This window comes from Camellia sinensis, chromosome 7, assembly GCF_055761805.1.
Source record: "Camellia sinensis isolate YWXY chromosome 7, ASM5576180v1, whole genome shotgun sequence".
Classification (NCBI taxonomy): domain Eukaryota; kingdom Viridiplantae; phylum Streptophyta; class Magnoliopsida; order Ericales; family Theaceae; genus Camellia; species Camellia sinensis.
Window position 1 is genome coordinate 130,943,170 of NC_138967.1, and position 16,998 is coordinate 130,960,167.

Below are 16,998 nucleotides of genomic sequence, written 5' to 3' on the forward strand. Positions count from 1 at the left end.
ATGTTCAAGCTTGGCTTGTTTACCTTTCAAGTCGATCTCAAACGAGTTTCGATTGAGCTGATAACTAGAACTCAAGTAGCTTTATTTTCATAATATATATAAGCTTATTGAGCTCAGTAATAGGTTGAATGAAATAGAGTTATTCTTACATGGAGATGTGGGCTCCTGGGCCTGTATCATCCTCTTCATTATATTCAATTGAAACAACTCTGAATATTCACTGGGAATAGACAATTAATACAAACCCAGTGAACCGGTTGATTTCAATCTTCTTACGTAGGATCCAGAAATTTCCTACTCTACTTACAAACCAAATAGGTTTAATCCCAAGCAACAACTAGAAATCGATGATGGGTTCTCCGATTGTGAGGTTTCGCTCAGGAGCCCATGGTAGGTTGAACAACTTTGCCTTGATGAACTTGAAGATCTTGTTCACATTTATGTTGTAGGTTGCACTTGGAAAGAAAAGTGTTGCATTCAGGGCCCTTGCATATGCTCTTGCCTGTTAACAACAATGCACACATGATAAATAGTTTATGATATTGGATTTAGGGTTTAGGTGGGAACAACGAACCGCTGTTCTTCTCAAAATATATTATTGGAAAGGTTTGGTATCACTTGTTTTTTTGGGAATTGATATTGAAATCTTGTGTTTTCTTTTGAAAATTATTTTTTGGAAACATATCAGTTTCTGGAAACACTTATAAACTGTTTCATGAATTTTTGAAAATTGTTTCTACACAAAATTGAAAATGAAAATTGTTTTTGAAACTTTTCATTATTTTTGTTTCTAAAAACACGAAATTAAATATTTTTGAAAACAATACCGAACAGGCCATGTTTGTGACTTAATCAGTGTGTTCCAAGAGTCAAAAAGATGTTTCTTACTGAAGAATTGACTATGATGTCAGTGTCCCTTCAATCCCTTTCTATGAATATACTCAAAAGAAGAATAATCAAATTTGATTTGTATTTTTTCCAACTAGAAATCATTAAATGGATATGACCCAGTAAATCATGCATGCCCTAATGTACCTGTTTTCTCTCCCTTTTTTTTTCTTCAATCATTCTGCTTTTAATTCTGTTTTTTCTTCTATCATGTGAAAATTAATTACAACAAATTTCTCAGTTAATTGATCCATGAGTCTCACCAGCTTGGTCCACATTTTGAGACAGGATAATAGTAAATGGATAAGATTTTAGTGATAGTTAATTTAGTCATATATATTATGTATCTGAATCGGTTATATGCATATTGTTGCATGATCAGAAGAGATCAAATATATTACCTGACTTGCAATTGTCCACTGAACATCTATCGGTAATTGTACAAAATCGTCGAATTTAGAGCATGAGATTGGGATTATTAATCCATGGGCTCAATAATTGTCACACCCCAAACTTGCCCCTAAAAGTTCGGGCATGACCCATTCAGACAGAGGCATATAACCTGGTGTATATAGCATATGGGGCCTTATCGGAAGCGTAAAATATTAAAAGAATAATAAGCTAAACAAACTCCATTGAGCTATTTCTAATATGCCAGGATCTCATATATCACATGCACCATAATAGACCGATAAAGTCCAAAAATATTCCTTAGTAGTATTTATACACAAACTCATATACAGACCCAGCCCTATAATCGGGCATGTAACAAAAAAAAAATGTTGAAGTTATATACATTCAACCTTGGAAGGATAGCCAATTATCTTAACAAACTTCACAAAATAAGTGGCCTCGTGAGTGCCTAGATACATGAAGGTTGACAAAAGAAACCGGGCGTCATGGGTTACGATTGACCACCTGGTTGGTTGCCTACAAAAACAGACATAACAGAGAGTGAGCCGGGCTTAGTGAATAGTAATACATAAATGAAACACTGCTCAACTTGAAACATGACATATATCAATACATATGGAAGTGCAAAGATTACAAAGTTAGCCTGATTCTGTATTCATCTTATAACGGCCTTAGGCCCAGTCTTGAACATAACAGCTTAACATATCACATGCTTAAATCATAATGGCTTGAAGCCCTTGAACATGGTGGCATAACGCCCTTAAACATGATGGCACAAGGCCCTTAAACAGAATGGCGTTACGCCCATGGATAATTTGGCACTAAGCCCTTGAATATACTTATGCGAACTCAAGAGGTGTCTCACACGGATTCTAGAGGTGGCTCACATCGTAGCACTTAGTTCCGTGTAGCACTTTGTTTCATATCATAACAACTTACATTGAATGGTCGTAGGCCCAGAGTCTTATAGAAGGAAGGTATTTTATCTTTCCTATTTCTTTCTTTACATACTTGGAACATATTTGAACATTAACATACAATTAACATATATACTTGAAACATTAACATAGTTGCGTAAACGTAATGCTAATGAAAATCATTAGCCTTATGTAAAGTAGATTATGATACTACTACTCACAGTGTTGCGATGATGCGCTTGTTCCTCCCGGAGTGTGCCCTGCACACATTCAACCTTTACAATTTAGTTTCCTTTCCATATCAGATTACTTTCTGTTTCGTTTTATTTCGAAGGAATTAATACATATTAAAAGGCATCAAATATATATTCCGACAACATTAGAGGGTTCTACACGCAAAACGGAGCGATCCATATTTTTCAGCATGGGCCGCACGTGCGGCTGTGAGCCCCGCACGTGCGACAAAAAGTCCCGCACGTGCCTTTTAGACAGTGGCCAAGCCCCCGTTTTTCACTATTTCACGCACGTGCGGCAGCACCTCTATAGCGACCCCGGTCTTTTCCCATTTGATTATTGTATCCGGACTTAGGTTCCGTAGATTCTGTCATTGTATAATTGTTGTTGTTGTCCTTTATTTTCTCTTTTGGAATTATAGGATGTGTTGGGCAGGTTTGTTTCAGGTTGGTTGGGTTTAGAAACCAAGTGTTGCTGTCCAGGTTTTTGGTGTTTCGCTCGAGCGAGGAGTTGGTCGCTCGAGCGAGATGTCGTTTTGGTTCTTCGCTCGAGCTGGGGTTTGGTCGCTCGAGTGAGAGATGGCGTCCTGTATGGACCTGTAGCTTTGCATTCTTGGCTTGAGCGAGCTTTTCTTCGCTCGAGCGAGTTAGTTCATCCTTCGCTCGAGCTATAGTTCCTTCGCTCGAGCGTGTGTCTGGGTTCAGACCTGAGGGTTTGAGTTCTTCGCTCGATCGAGTTTTCTTTCGCTCGAGCGAGCTTTTGGGTTGCTGGCTCGAGCAAGGCTTCCTTGGCTCGAGCGTAGTTTCTTGTGTCTGGTCGCTCGAGCGACCAAGTCTTCGCTCGAGCGAGCCTGTCCAGTTTATATACACAGCAGCGGGTTTTGATCAGTCTTTTTCATCTTCTTTTGATTCCAAACCCTAGGTCCGACTTCTCCTTCTCCCTACTCACCTTCTTTCTTAGATTTGATCTATTTAGAGGGTGTTTCTACCCTAGTTGCTTTATTAAATATATAGAGGGAGTCGAGGGCTTTCATTTAATCTGAGCATTTGGCGATTTGGAGCACATTGGTATTTGGGCACTCATCTCTGTCTTCACCATTTGAGTTATTTTTCTTCAAGGTAGGGATTTCCTACTCCATTTTATAGGTTTTGTTCTAAGTTTTGGTATTTTAACATGTTGGGGATATTTTGGTAAATTTTGGGGAAAAACCCTAGTTTTATTATTAAATTAATTTGTATAATTAATTCATGGAATTGGGGAAATCATTGATTAAATGGCGTAGTTGGATCATTTGAATCATTTGTCTATTGAATTGTTGACATGGTTATTTTCAGTTTAGAAATAACTGTTTTGGGCTATCGGTGGAGGATAGTCGTGATTGTTGTAGACATTGCATGTGGATTAGGAATAACTGAAACTAATCACATTGGTTAAGTCATTAATTTTGACTATTGCATTGATACAGAAAATACATGTATTGATTGAGCATTGCATATGCATACATTGTTTTGTGTGGGAGGAGATAGGGGATGTACTCCACGGTTTAGGGGAAGATAGGGGATGGACCTCTAAACCGGATTTTGTTTGGGAGGAGATAGGGGATGGACTCCATTAGCATCACTTTTATGTGTGCTTATTTATATAGAAGTGTTTTATTGATACAGCACTAAAATGTGTATCAATCTGGAAGTATGAAGTGTTTTGAATTGAGCTTGAGTCTCATTTGTTATTGATACTGGGAGAATGTGAAAATGATATATATATAATTCACTGTTGTAAGTTTGGCCAGGTTCTGAGCCATGTTGATAAAATTGGAAAGTAAAACGTGTCTTAGACAATAGTGTCATGAGACTGTAAAATGAAGTAATTAATTATCTTGGTTAACCATCTGTTGAATGCTATTGCTTTATTCATTGCTTATATGTGGTTTAGTATATTTCTATTGGGCTGTGGCTCACCCTTTATGGGAACATCATTTTCAGGTTCAGGTGATAAGCCACCTCCAAAGACTTAGCTTGGGAGGGTTCGGTTTCTGGATTTTGAAGAAGACTATCTTAGTTAATTGTCTTTATTAATTAGTACATGTAAACATTCAAGCCTAGGGCTTTTCTTGTATTGAGTTAGAACTCATATTTTGTATCCAAGTGTTGGCTTGGAAGGATGTAAGCCTGTAGGGCATTTTATTCGATGTTACATGTAATGCTTCTAATTAGTAATACTCTGATGAATGAATTAATAAATTGTTTTCTTTAAATAATGCATGTCAATGATGTATATATAATGGGTTTATTTTTGAGGGCGTGACAACCTCCCGCACGTGCGGCCATGACCCCCGCACGTGCGGCGATTCTGCCCAAAACAGTCCGAAAATTCTTGCAAAATCCCGCCTTTTGGCACATATTTACAAAGCTCAAATTAGCATTCTTACTTGATAATACATGGTCCAAAATCATGTCAAGATGATGGCAATTACATCAATTTAATTTATTTCATCATTCTTAGGCTCACAACATACACATGTCCATGAGAATTCTAACTTTACACATCCATAAACATATATCCACATGCTTGAATTCAAATTAAAAGCTCAAATACAACTTCTCCATGGTTAATTCAAAGTGAATCAAACAACCAAGTAAGAGTATTTTGCCCGTTAACTTCTACACATACACAAGGTTACAATTACCATCTTCAAATACCATAACCAAGGGGAAAATCTTACTCAAAGCTAAGAGAAAGGTTTTAGAAAATGATTAGATTTACCTTAAGCTTGAGCTCCTTAGATTCTCTACCTTCTTCTTGTTGAATTCCTCTCAAACCTCCACTCTCTCTCTCATCCTTTCTCTCTTAGGAAATAGCTTGAAGAAACTCTTCTAAGTCCAACATATATGAACATGAATATATACTTATATATAAGCATATCATAGGTGAATAAAACAAAAATCATTCAGTTTAATCATCCTAAATTGAAATTTCATAAACATGCTTAATATTACTTAAAAATTATGCTGATCATGTATATGTACTCAATTTCAGTTAATTAAGACCCTAAGGCTTCCAATTTCTACTTTTAACTTAGAGATGTAACAGATATTTTCCCTTGTTGAACAGATGAATATCCTTAAACATGGGTTTACTTACTTAGCCTCAATTTCTCATGGAATTTTCACAGCAAGCATTCAAAAATCACAAAATAGGATCCGAAAATATAACAAAGAACATGTACGAGGGTCGGGTTATTACAATAATCCTGTGTTTGTTTTGAAATTTTGTTTCAGGATTATTAATCTAATGGATAATTAATCTAACAAATTTGTAGGATTATTAGTAATGTGGTAGGGGTGAGATTATATATCTTGAGTTGAGAAATAAAATAAAAAGACTCTTTTACCTCCATATGTTTTCTTATCCAATGCAAATCAAACAATGGACAATGGGATAATTTATCCTACTAATCCAATTGGATAGTGAATACCACAATAATTTGATGGAATTATTAATATCTTCACTATTAGTCTTGTGAATCAAACATGACCCATGAGTATTGGAATTGCCGTCTACAACAATTACAAAAAATTTAGTTAATACAAATTAGAAACAAGGTCAAGGGTCCTCTATATTTAAATTTCTATATCTTTCCAATCTGATGCATTTTTAATTATACAATTATGTCTCGGAAATTTATATATCTTCAAATTCTTCCTATATCATGTAATACTAATGCACATTCAATTCAACCCAACCCAACGATTGTCTCAAAATTCCCACTAGATTATCTATTAAGGAATATAATGAGACAAAAGACTGAGAGGTTATGAATGAAAAATGATTTTCGAACAGAAAGTTTATACAGAAAACATATCTAAAATGATTGTAAATGACATTTTAAAATATGAGGGCAATGATGAATGTTTTGATTAGAAATTAAAAGATCATAAGAAGTCACATCATTTTTTTTATGAACATGAGTTTGTAGATTATTACTTTTTGGGAGTATATTAATATTTAAAAACAAAGAGATTTGGGTAAAAAGATAGGGGAAATTACCTCTCAGTGGTACTTTTAGAAAGTTATTATAGATTTGTAAAAAAAATTATAATTGTAATTATTAATATTTGTAAAACTTATCACTTATCTGTAATTATTATTTTTTTTTATAATTTACACTAAATTGAAATTTTCCCTAAAAAGATCACATGAGGTGGTGAAGCAGAGAATGGGTACCTGATTCCATTTCCTTGATTTTTGATATCATTTAACACTACAAACACAGAGAGAGTTAAGTAGTAATCTCATGAGTTTACTTTATTAGTCATACGGAAATAATAACTACAATTTTATAATCATAATTTGTGAAAACCTTGGGCATTTTGAAAAATTACCTGTTTAAAGTACATCCACTTGTTAGATCAAACATGAATAACATTGCTACCGAGTCTTTACAAGCACTAGGAATCTGATTCTGGGATGTTTCATCTCCTTGTACACCATTCAAAATTATAATTGATCAGTAGATATAGATACATATATTGCCATTTCAATCAATAAATATCAGATGGCAAGGCTTGTCATTAGAGAAACGATTTTATTCAGATTGTTCCATTTGTATACTTTACGATTAGTTCTATACTTGTAGACTTATTATTTAGTAAATTATTATGAAAAGAAGGAACCATGCATACCTACAACGTCCCAGATTCTATAAGCAGTACGTGCCCCTCCAACACAGAGTGTTTTATCCATCTAATTTAGTCCTGAATTTGATATCTCAAATCCTTCTTCTTACCTCTCTCCCCCAACATACGTTGTCTAAAAATAAATAACAAAAAAGAAGAAAAAAAATCAGAGCAAGAACAACATTTTAATATGCTATGTTTGGTTGCCAAGAAAGCATAAAACAACATTTCCAAGAAAAAAAAAAAGAAGCTATTGCCAGAAAACTAGTTTTCCCAATTGGGAATCACCCAAGAGACTGATCTTCAACGCAACCAAGTCCGAAGAGTCCCTACTGTGTTCACAGCACTCACAAGGCATGTTGGGGGTCTCAAACACTCTCTCTGAAGCCACCAGAGATGGAGACGACATGGTGGCGATGTGTGGTAGCTGCCTAAAGGTACATGACTTTCGTAGCGTGCAAGCCAGGATTTGGTTCCAGTGAAAGTGAAAGCAGTGCTGGAGGCTCGAGGCCCGACGGAGGATTCGTCGACGAACGGTGACACGTAACATGTTTTTTTTTAATTTTTGATTTTTTTTTTGTTTTTTGGGCGAAGCTTAAGTAGTGAAAAAAAGGGTCATGTGGGATGGCCTCAAAACAGCAGGCACAGTGCGGTCATGGAAAGGGAAAGCTAGGTTCTTTGTGGTATCATATTTTTGTGGGTGTGTTTGGGGGTATTTTTGGAACTCACTGTTTTTATATTTTTAACCACTATTTGGCTAATACGGTGGCCGATTTATATGGACAGTTGACTTGTTTTTTTGGGTAGGCTAAATTTAAAACAAATTCAACATTGTCAGTGTAACGCCCCGAAATTTATTCAACATGAACTACCCACACTAATTTGCAATCCCACATTAATTACAACAATTCTTCCATCTTTGCATAAATAATAAAAGAGTCTTTACAAAAGTTCCACATGCGGATATACATTCAATGATAAGAAAACACATGAATCTATAGCATGTGAAGCATCTATTCTCAAAACAACAAAATGCCCTTAAGGGCTTACATCTTCCAAGGCAGTAGCCTGGTTACACCAAAATGGTCGCTCGGACCCATACATGTTAGCCCTGGGCTTTACAAAAATTACAACAAAAGGGAGAGTCATCTACTCTTCACAAAAAAATATCCACGCCCTTAGTTCGGCGGGATCACCACATCTTTACCTGCACCAAAACCCATATGGGTGAGCACAAGGCCCAGTAGAGAAATTCTCACAAAGTATATACAGTTATGCTTCTTCCTCAACACAAAAGTAAATGAAGTGCAATGCTATGCCAAGGGTAGTCAAAAAAAAAAAAATAGTCATTTCAATGCATTGCTTCAAAATCACCATGTTCTCAATATCATCATGTGATCTCATCAATTTCAAACTTCCATTATTAATTCAATAGGGGCGGTAAATACGACACTGGTAATCCCTAGGCTAATGTCTGCAAGTAGACTCTACGAGTGCTACCAAGCTGTCATTTTTATCGGTATTAACCGGAAGGCTCGACACTTATCCGCGCGGCTTTCTGGTCTTTCACCAAGGACACTCAGGCCAACTTATCAAATCATCTACACCCCCTATCCGGACTTACCACCGTATTTACCCCATACACATTGCCATAGTTCTTAATGCACATCACTTTCTTTCATGAAATAAATATCATTAATCAAATTTTACAATGCAAAAATAATAATTTAATGCATATGCAATGCAGTGATTTTCCATAACTCATAACATTTCTCATTTCCAAGTCTCTACAACAATGCCAACAATCATATGTCTTCAATACACAACATCAATTTCGAATCAATTTAATCCTTTCAAGCCACATATGAGGTTCTCAAATACTAACCTCCACCATTCAACATTCTCACCATCCATTATGTACAACAATTACCATTTCTCAATTAAATATTTTTCATGCATCTAACAACACTTAAAGAAAATAATTCCTCCATTTAGCATAAGTAAAGAAGTTATTCCCTAGATTTTTCATGTTTTCAAAAGGTCCCAAATTTTCTAGGTTTTCACAAAAACCCTAACATTGTTCACCTCTTTTATAAAATTTCATCCTACACTTTAATCCCAACTCAAGTTGTCCAAAATTTCAAGAAAATCTCTAAATGAACACAAGATAGAGTTTGTTTTATAAAATCACGAACCTCTTGAGCCACCAAACCCATTTTCAAAATTTTCAAGGAGAGTTACAAAATCAAATAAAAACTTATATAAATATATGTATAACTCAAAGGAAAACCCGCTAGGATTTATAAAAGAGTTGAGGAACAACCCACATTTAAAACACTCTACATTTTTGAAACACAAGATTGAAATCAACAAGGAACTAGAAGAAAACTCTTAAAACCATCATCAAATAGCAAAACTTGTATATATGACTCAAGAATGTCCCTACCTCAAGCTTAGAAGAGGAGATGAGCAAAAGGTTGTAACTCCAAAGTTGACGAAACCAACTTTTACTTAGATAAAAGTGAAGCTCTTGACGAGATCTACAATCTTTCTCAAAGGAACTAGGCGAGGAGATGCCTCCAAGTGAGTAGATCTAAGGATCTTTGAGCAAAAAGTGATTTTGGAGAGGGTAAATGGGTTTCACGGCTTGGGGAAGGAAAAAGAGAGGAAAAAGTAAAGAAAATGTTAGGTGAGGGACCTATTTATAGTACTAGGTCAACAAGAAATAAAGTCTCAAAGTCAACCCAAAAGACCAAGTCAAAATCCCCAAAAAGTTGAGCCAAAATCGGACTGAAATCTGAAAAAAAAAAAAACTGCAGGGGTCGACCCTTTCAACACAGGGGTCGACCCTATGAAGAAGCTTATGTTTGACAGCATGCAAGAGGGTCGACCCTCTCCCAGACTGGTGTCTATCCTAATTTCCAGCAAGCAAACTTCAGAAATAAAAGGGTAGACACTTCCTAGACTGGTGTCTACCCCAATTTCTAGCAAGCAAACTTCATAAACAAAAGGGTAGACACTTCTCAGACTGGTGTCTACCCCAATTTCTAGCAAGCAAATTTCAGAAACAAAGGGTAGACACTTCCCAGATTGGTGTCGACCCTTGTGACCAACAACAAAAAGATGGTGTCAACACCTCCAAAACCGGTGTCAACCCTAGAACAAAATTTTAAGTTTCCAAACAACTTTTCAATGTAAACAAATGTGAACGAGCAATCCCAACAAGTTTAAATCAATTTGTACTCCCCCAAAACTAAGGTACAACCACACCGAAGATTCCTAAAATAAAATAAAGGATTCAAATGCACTTCCCAAAACGTTTTAAAGGACACGAGTGCTACAGTCAGCTTTTCAAATCCACTTATTAATTAACATGTGATAAAAAGTGAGGCCAAAATTTGATATGGCCGAACACTCAATATTTTGGGCCAAGTACAAAGTGACTTATTGAATTTTATTTCTATCACATGTTAATTAATAAATGAAAGAATCCGCTACTTTATCTTATTTACATAATATACCCATTACATAAAATGCTTTCTTCTCTGGCTACTATTGCTCGAACGACTTATCTAATGATGTGACAAATAGTTTTTAGGCCGAAACTCGGATAAATTCGATTGGGTTGAAGTCTGGTTACTCAATTTCACTCTAAAGCATGCAGAGATTTGTCTAAATTTGATCCAAACAAATCTCTAGCCTTAACTGACTTGTCAAAGCCCAAGTCGCTGCAATATAATTTACACACAAGTTCTAATTTAAGAACTTATATTCCATTAAGTGCTAACTAAGATTTTTTAGACCTTCAAGTCCCATTAAATTTTTAATAGTCAGAATTCTTCTTCAAATAATGATTGTTTATCATTTATGATTATCTATAAAGGAACATGGTGATTTGACATTCATTTGAGTTTTCAAAACTTTAAAATATCAACTTTCAAATTGAAAAATCTATATATATATATATATATATGTGTGTGTGTGTGTGTGTGTGTGTGCAAAAAAAAAAAAACTATTTTTTTTTTTTTGAAAAAATTGAATTATTTTTCTTGTGCAAAATTGAAAATTTTGTGTCTATAAAGGAGCATGATGATGGAATATTGATGTGTAAAATTGAAAAAAAAACTTTAAAAATGAAAAATTGATAATGTTCTCAGTCTTAAAACTGAAAAAAAAACCTAATAATATTCTCAGTTTTATTGGATAGTTGAATCAAACCAATAAATAGAAGAGCAAAAATGTTTAATCTGATGCTCTGTTTTTTTCTTTTTTATTTTATCAATTAGTGAAACAATTATATAGAACATTACTATGCAAAATTGATAATGTTCTTAATTTTAAAAATTGGGAAAAATTGATAATATTCTCAATTTTACTAAATATGGATTTTTTGTTCAAAAAATCTTAGATAGGACCTGAGCTATCATAACATTTGTAAACAGGACTTTTAGGTAATTAACTCATAATTTAATTCAACTAGGGAAAAATAATTAGCTAGTATTATATATAATTATATATTAGGGTAAATTACAAATGCACTCCTTGAGGTTTGTTTAAAATACAAATTACCTCGGTGGTTTGGAAAATTACAAATACTCCATTGTCAAAAAATTTTATTTAATAGAATTAATTAAAAAAATGAAATTTCTAACTGTTCTCTTATATAATAATAAAATTACGTAAATTATTAATTGAAATATATTTATAACATCATTAAAAATTGTTAATTGATTTGATGATTTGTTAATAAAAGTGGCTATTTATTATGAAATTAGAAACCTTAGGGGGCAGGGGTGTAATTTTAAAAGTCACAGGAAATAATTCGTATTTTAAGTAAACTTCAGAGGGTGTGTTTGTAATTTATATATGTATTAATAGTAGTATTCAAATTATAGCGATCCCGGATTTACCCTTGTTGTATAGTGATCCGGACATGTGTCCGTGGATGTGGGTAGTTGATTATTATCTTGTTTACATCCTTTCTTACTTTGTATTTGAGTTATAGGATGCGTTGAGCAGGTTTGTTACAGGTTGGTTGAGTTTAGAAACCAAAACTAGTTGCCCAGATTTTGGCCTGTCCGCTCGAGCGGGGAGTTTGACGCTCAAGCGGGGAATACACCCATCCAGTATTTCCTGTGCAGTGTTGGACGCTCGAGCGGGGGATTGGCCGGTCGAGCGGGAGGTTGTGAGTGACGCTCGAGCGGGGATTCGAGCGCTCGAGCGGGGACCTGTTGTGTCGAGATGCTGGGAGAGTGCATCCGGTGCTCGAGCGGGAGTTTGGCCGCTCGAGCGGGAGTATGTGAGTGACGCTCGAGCAGGGGTTCGGACGCTCGAGCGTGGCGACTGGGTTTAAGTTCCGAGTTTTGACTTTTCAAATCACTTTTTCACTTTCTCTTCTCTCTCCTACTTTTCCAAAAACACCATTGTTGAGCCTCTCACTCCAAAACTCTACATTCTCTCTAGGTTTTGATCTAGTAGGAGTGATTTGCTCATCTTTGGCCTTTACAAAAAAGTTGTTGATCGTCGAGGGCTACATTTTAATCTGAAAATTTCGGGATTTGGAGCACGTTGGGTTTTGTCATCTTCTCCCTTGGGGCTCCGGATTTGAGGTAGGGATATCCTACTCCTCTCTATGGATTTTGTCTTTAAATTTTAGTATTTTGAGATGTTGGGGTTGGTTTGGTAATTTTGTGAAAGTTTGGGCTTTTGTGTAATTTTACAAAAGTTGGGGTTTTATTTATAATAAACCTAGATGCATGTTTGGCATAGAGAAATGGAATAAATATTGAATCATTGATGAAAATGGAACCCTAAGGGTTGTAATGTTAATTATGAAAAATGCCCTAATTACATTGTTTGATTAATTGAGTTAATTAATCGTGAGAAATGAGGTTATGAAATAGGAATGTTGAGATTGGGAATGTATGGGGTAAAAAGGGTGTAATTGAATTATTTATCACTCACCGAAATGAAATGTTGATTGAATATCCTTTTGTGCATTTATTTTCTGTTTAGAAATAACTGCTTTGGGCTATCGATGGAGGATAGTCGTGATTGTTGTAGACAATGCATGATGATTAGGCAAACGAAAACCAATCAATGGAATGTGTCATGGAATTTGACAGTTGATAGAATACATTAACTGTATGTATTGAATGATGGTATATAGAACCAATGTGTTTGTATACGTTATGTGTAAAGGAGGAGATGGGGGATGTACCTCTAAACCGGATAGTGTTGGGAGGAGATAGGGGATGAACTCCGTAGACACAGCTCATATGCTTGTCTAGAGAAATGAAGATAGAGCTCATATGCTTATCTTTGACAAGTGTAGATACAGCTCATATGCTTGTCTAGAGAAGTGAAGATATGACTTATATGCTTATCATTGTGAAATGTGGATGTAGCTTATATGCTTATCTGTGAATGTGGGATATAGTTCTTATACATATCTGTTGTGATGGTGATAGAGCTAATATGCTTATCTTTTGAAAAGGAGAAAATGAAAAGTAACTTGGACTCATAAGTCGTTTAACTGAAGTGTGGTTTGTGTGGATGCATCAGTATTGGCCATCTATCAATTGCTAATCTTTTAGTCATTGTTCATGGTTGGTTTAGTGTATTTCTACTGGGCTGTGGCTCACCCTATATGGGAATATCATTTTTAGGTACAGGTAGCATGCCACCTCCAAGGAAGTAGCTTGGGAGGCTAGAGGCAGGCGGACTTTTGTCGTTTTATTTGTCTGTTGTATTACATGTATATTCAAGCCAAGGGCTTAATGTGTAAATGAGTTAGCTCTCTTTTGTTGTAACCAAGTGTTAACTTGGAAAGCTGTAAGCCCGTAGGGCATTTGCTTTTGTTGTTAACATGTAATACTTTTGTAAGAAACTACTCTGATGAATAGAAGAATGTTTATCTTTATTACCAATTCATGTCTATATTGATGGGTTTAATGTTATTATTTTGAGGGCGTTACACAAATTGTTTGGATTGTGAGAGTTATGCCTAGATACCGATCAAAATTTTGAGTTGACAAATTTTATTTTATAAATTGATTAAATTTAAAAGAGTCATGCTAATGATAGTCTCAAGAGTTGTTAATAAGAAATAAAAAACGATAAAATATTTATAATCTCAATATATTTTGTTTTACATATTTTAAAATACTTTTATATACGTTTTACACATTTCAAAATAATTTTATATATTTTTCAACACCAACAACTATTTTTAACAATTTTCAATTTAAAATTATATTGTCAATGTTTTAATTTTTTTTTTTTTTTTTTTTTTTTGAATTGGATTTGGATTTGGATTGCTCAGATTGAACTCCTAACAATTTTATATGTACAAACTCTATTTTTACATTACACAATATCATATTTGAGGAACGTGAAATCTTATCTATGATATGAATTTGAATCATTAATTTTTTTTAGTGAAGTGCAAATAATAGTGGTGTGTAAATATCATCTAGTGAAATTTTATTAATCCCTTAGCTGCTTGATTAAATTAACTGAATAATGAGAGAATCTTGATAGGTGTGGACAAAACAAGCCGAAGAGGTTTGTATTCCACCAAATGATTGGGGAAAATGTGGCTTAACCTCATCAAGACATGTGGTCATCATTTATTATAAAGTATTCTATTTTTAATTAGTATAATATTATGATAGCTTCCAACGTCCTTGATTGGAATTTGGTTTTTCTTTCCAAAAAATTAACCAACCATATAAATACATCTCACACGTTTTCAGGAAGTATGTTATTCCAATGATTGTTTAATGGAATCATATGGTTCAAGAGCTTCATATCATATTCGTAAGGTATAAAAATAAGAATTAGAATAGTATGATTACTAAGGTCTCGTTTGGTAACATCCTATTTTTGTAATTTTTTAACTTTTTATAAAAAGGTCTGTAGAAAAATAAAGAAAGTGATGTGATAACTCATAGTGACTTTTTGACTAAAATATATAATTGACAAACGAGAATTAAGTAGATACCAACATTGGGTCAATGCTGGAATTAAAATACTTTATTATTGTAATTTGGCAAATCCCATATATAATGGAATTACTTATTGATTAAAACTTATGGACCTAATGGACACACGGTTTGCAACTTGACTCTGGATATTTGGGATTTACTATGTGTTGGAAAATAATGGTTTTTCGGTGAATTTAATGTGAAATTAAAGTGGGTTTTAATCCTCTATTGAGGTGGGTTGAAATGGGTTTAAATTCTTTATAATGAGATCTTTACACTACGAAAAGAATGACAAAAAATCATTAAGATTTGAATGAGAAATTGACTCATTAAGTTGGCCTCATGGTAGAGGTGTTGGGAAAGGTGAAACCTTCTATCCCACATTTGATTCTAGATGAGAGCATTGATGGGTTTTTAAACCCCATTTTTTACCTAAGGGTGTGAGCCCTTTGGGGCATCCAAATTTTTCGATGGAAGGGAGTTATAGATGCTTCAAGAATGTCCTTGGGCCAAAACTATGGTCCAAGTTGGTTATGCAAAAATTTCCACATGTGCCGCCTGAAACCGGTCCGGGTCCTTGATCCGTGGTCCGTGGATCTTGGATCTTAGGGCTTAGGCTTGAGGTTTGCTGGACTGGATTGAGTGTGGGGGTTGGGCTTGGCCCACCCATTTTAATTTTTTTGGACAAAGCCAGTGTTGTGGGTTGCAGAATTATACACATTACACGTGTATAAAATGTGTGTAACTCCTCTATATCGATGATGGATTAATCCATCAGTTTTGCAAGTTAATACAGAATTCATTTTTGCATTTGTGATGGGCCTTGATGGCAGGAGGCTTTTCCTCCCTCCCTCCATGTCTATAAAAGGAAGCACTCTCCTTCAATTTTCACCACCAAAAAATCTGCTTTTCCTGTCTTCAAAAGTTTTCCTCCAATTTTATATTCTTCCTAGTGAGAGAGTGCTGCCATAGTTCTGGTTGCCGATGCTACTTTAATATTCTTCTTAGTAAGAGATTGCTGCCATAGTTCTGTTGGCCGAAGCTACTCAGTAGGTGCATTGCTGTAGCCGGTCCAACCGTCGTATCTTGGGAGACAGACGTCGAACAATCTCTAACATCCAACCAATGAGGCGACGAATCTGTTTTAAGGAAACTATCTAGTGCAGGCTTCAGTTTGCTTACTTTAGATATATTATTTTATTATGTATTTCTCTTCTTCTCATTGTTATTCCTACCATGTTGTTTTATCCTATAATTTCAATTATAAAATATGGATTTGTGTATTCTATTTGATTTCACAATTTTTATAACAATCTTAAAACAAAATCACAATGTTTCCCATGAATTAGATAAATAAATTCCTATATGTAATAGGTTAAGTATTACATTATATTTGCTTATGTTAGGTTTTTAATATAGAACATCATGTCCGTTGCACTGTTTCAGAAACCAGTGTGTGAGTTCTTGGGTTTTGTAGCATGTGAAGGTAAATTACCATAATAATATATGAATCTGCATGTTGTTGCGTTAGCCCCATAGTAATAAAATATCTAAGGTCAATTAGTTTTTAATTCCCAACATGTCACTGTGAATTGCTTTGGTTACAATGTCTAGGTTTCTTTGGTTTCCGTGTAATATTTGTGGAATATAAATTTTGCCCAGAACTTCTATGATAGTTATGATTGGAATATTAAATTCATCTAATTTGAATGTCATTGTTTTCATTTTTACTGCCTACTGTTGCATAGTAGTTGATTGTTATTATTAGTGTATGAATATAAAATAGTAATTCATACTTAACTGGAACTGTTTCAAAGAATTGTATTACCCACTTTTTCTTCTTTTTTTTTTTTTAAAAAAAATTTAATTTATTTTTTTATT

At 34.6% G+C, this 16,998-nt stretch overlaps 1 pseudogene; it reads right to left on the bottom strand.

Annotated features, from left to right (window-relative positions):
- Nucleotides 1-337: 337 nt before the first annotated feature.
- Nucleotides 338-8,719, bottom strand: LOC145788901 (septum-promoting GTP-binding protein 1-like; annotated as a pseudogene).
- Nucleotides 8,720-16,998: the final 8,279 nt, after the last annotated feature.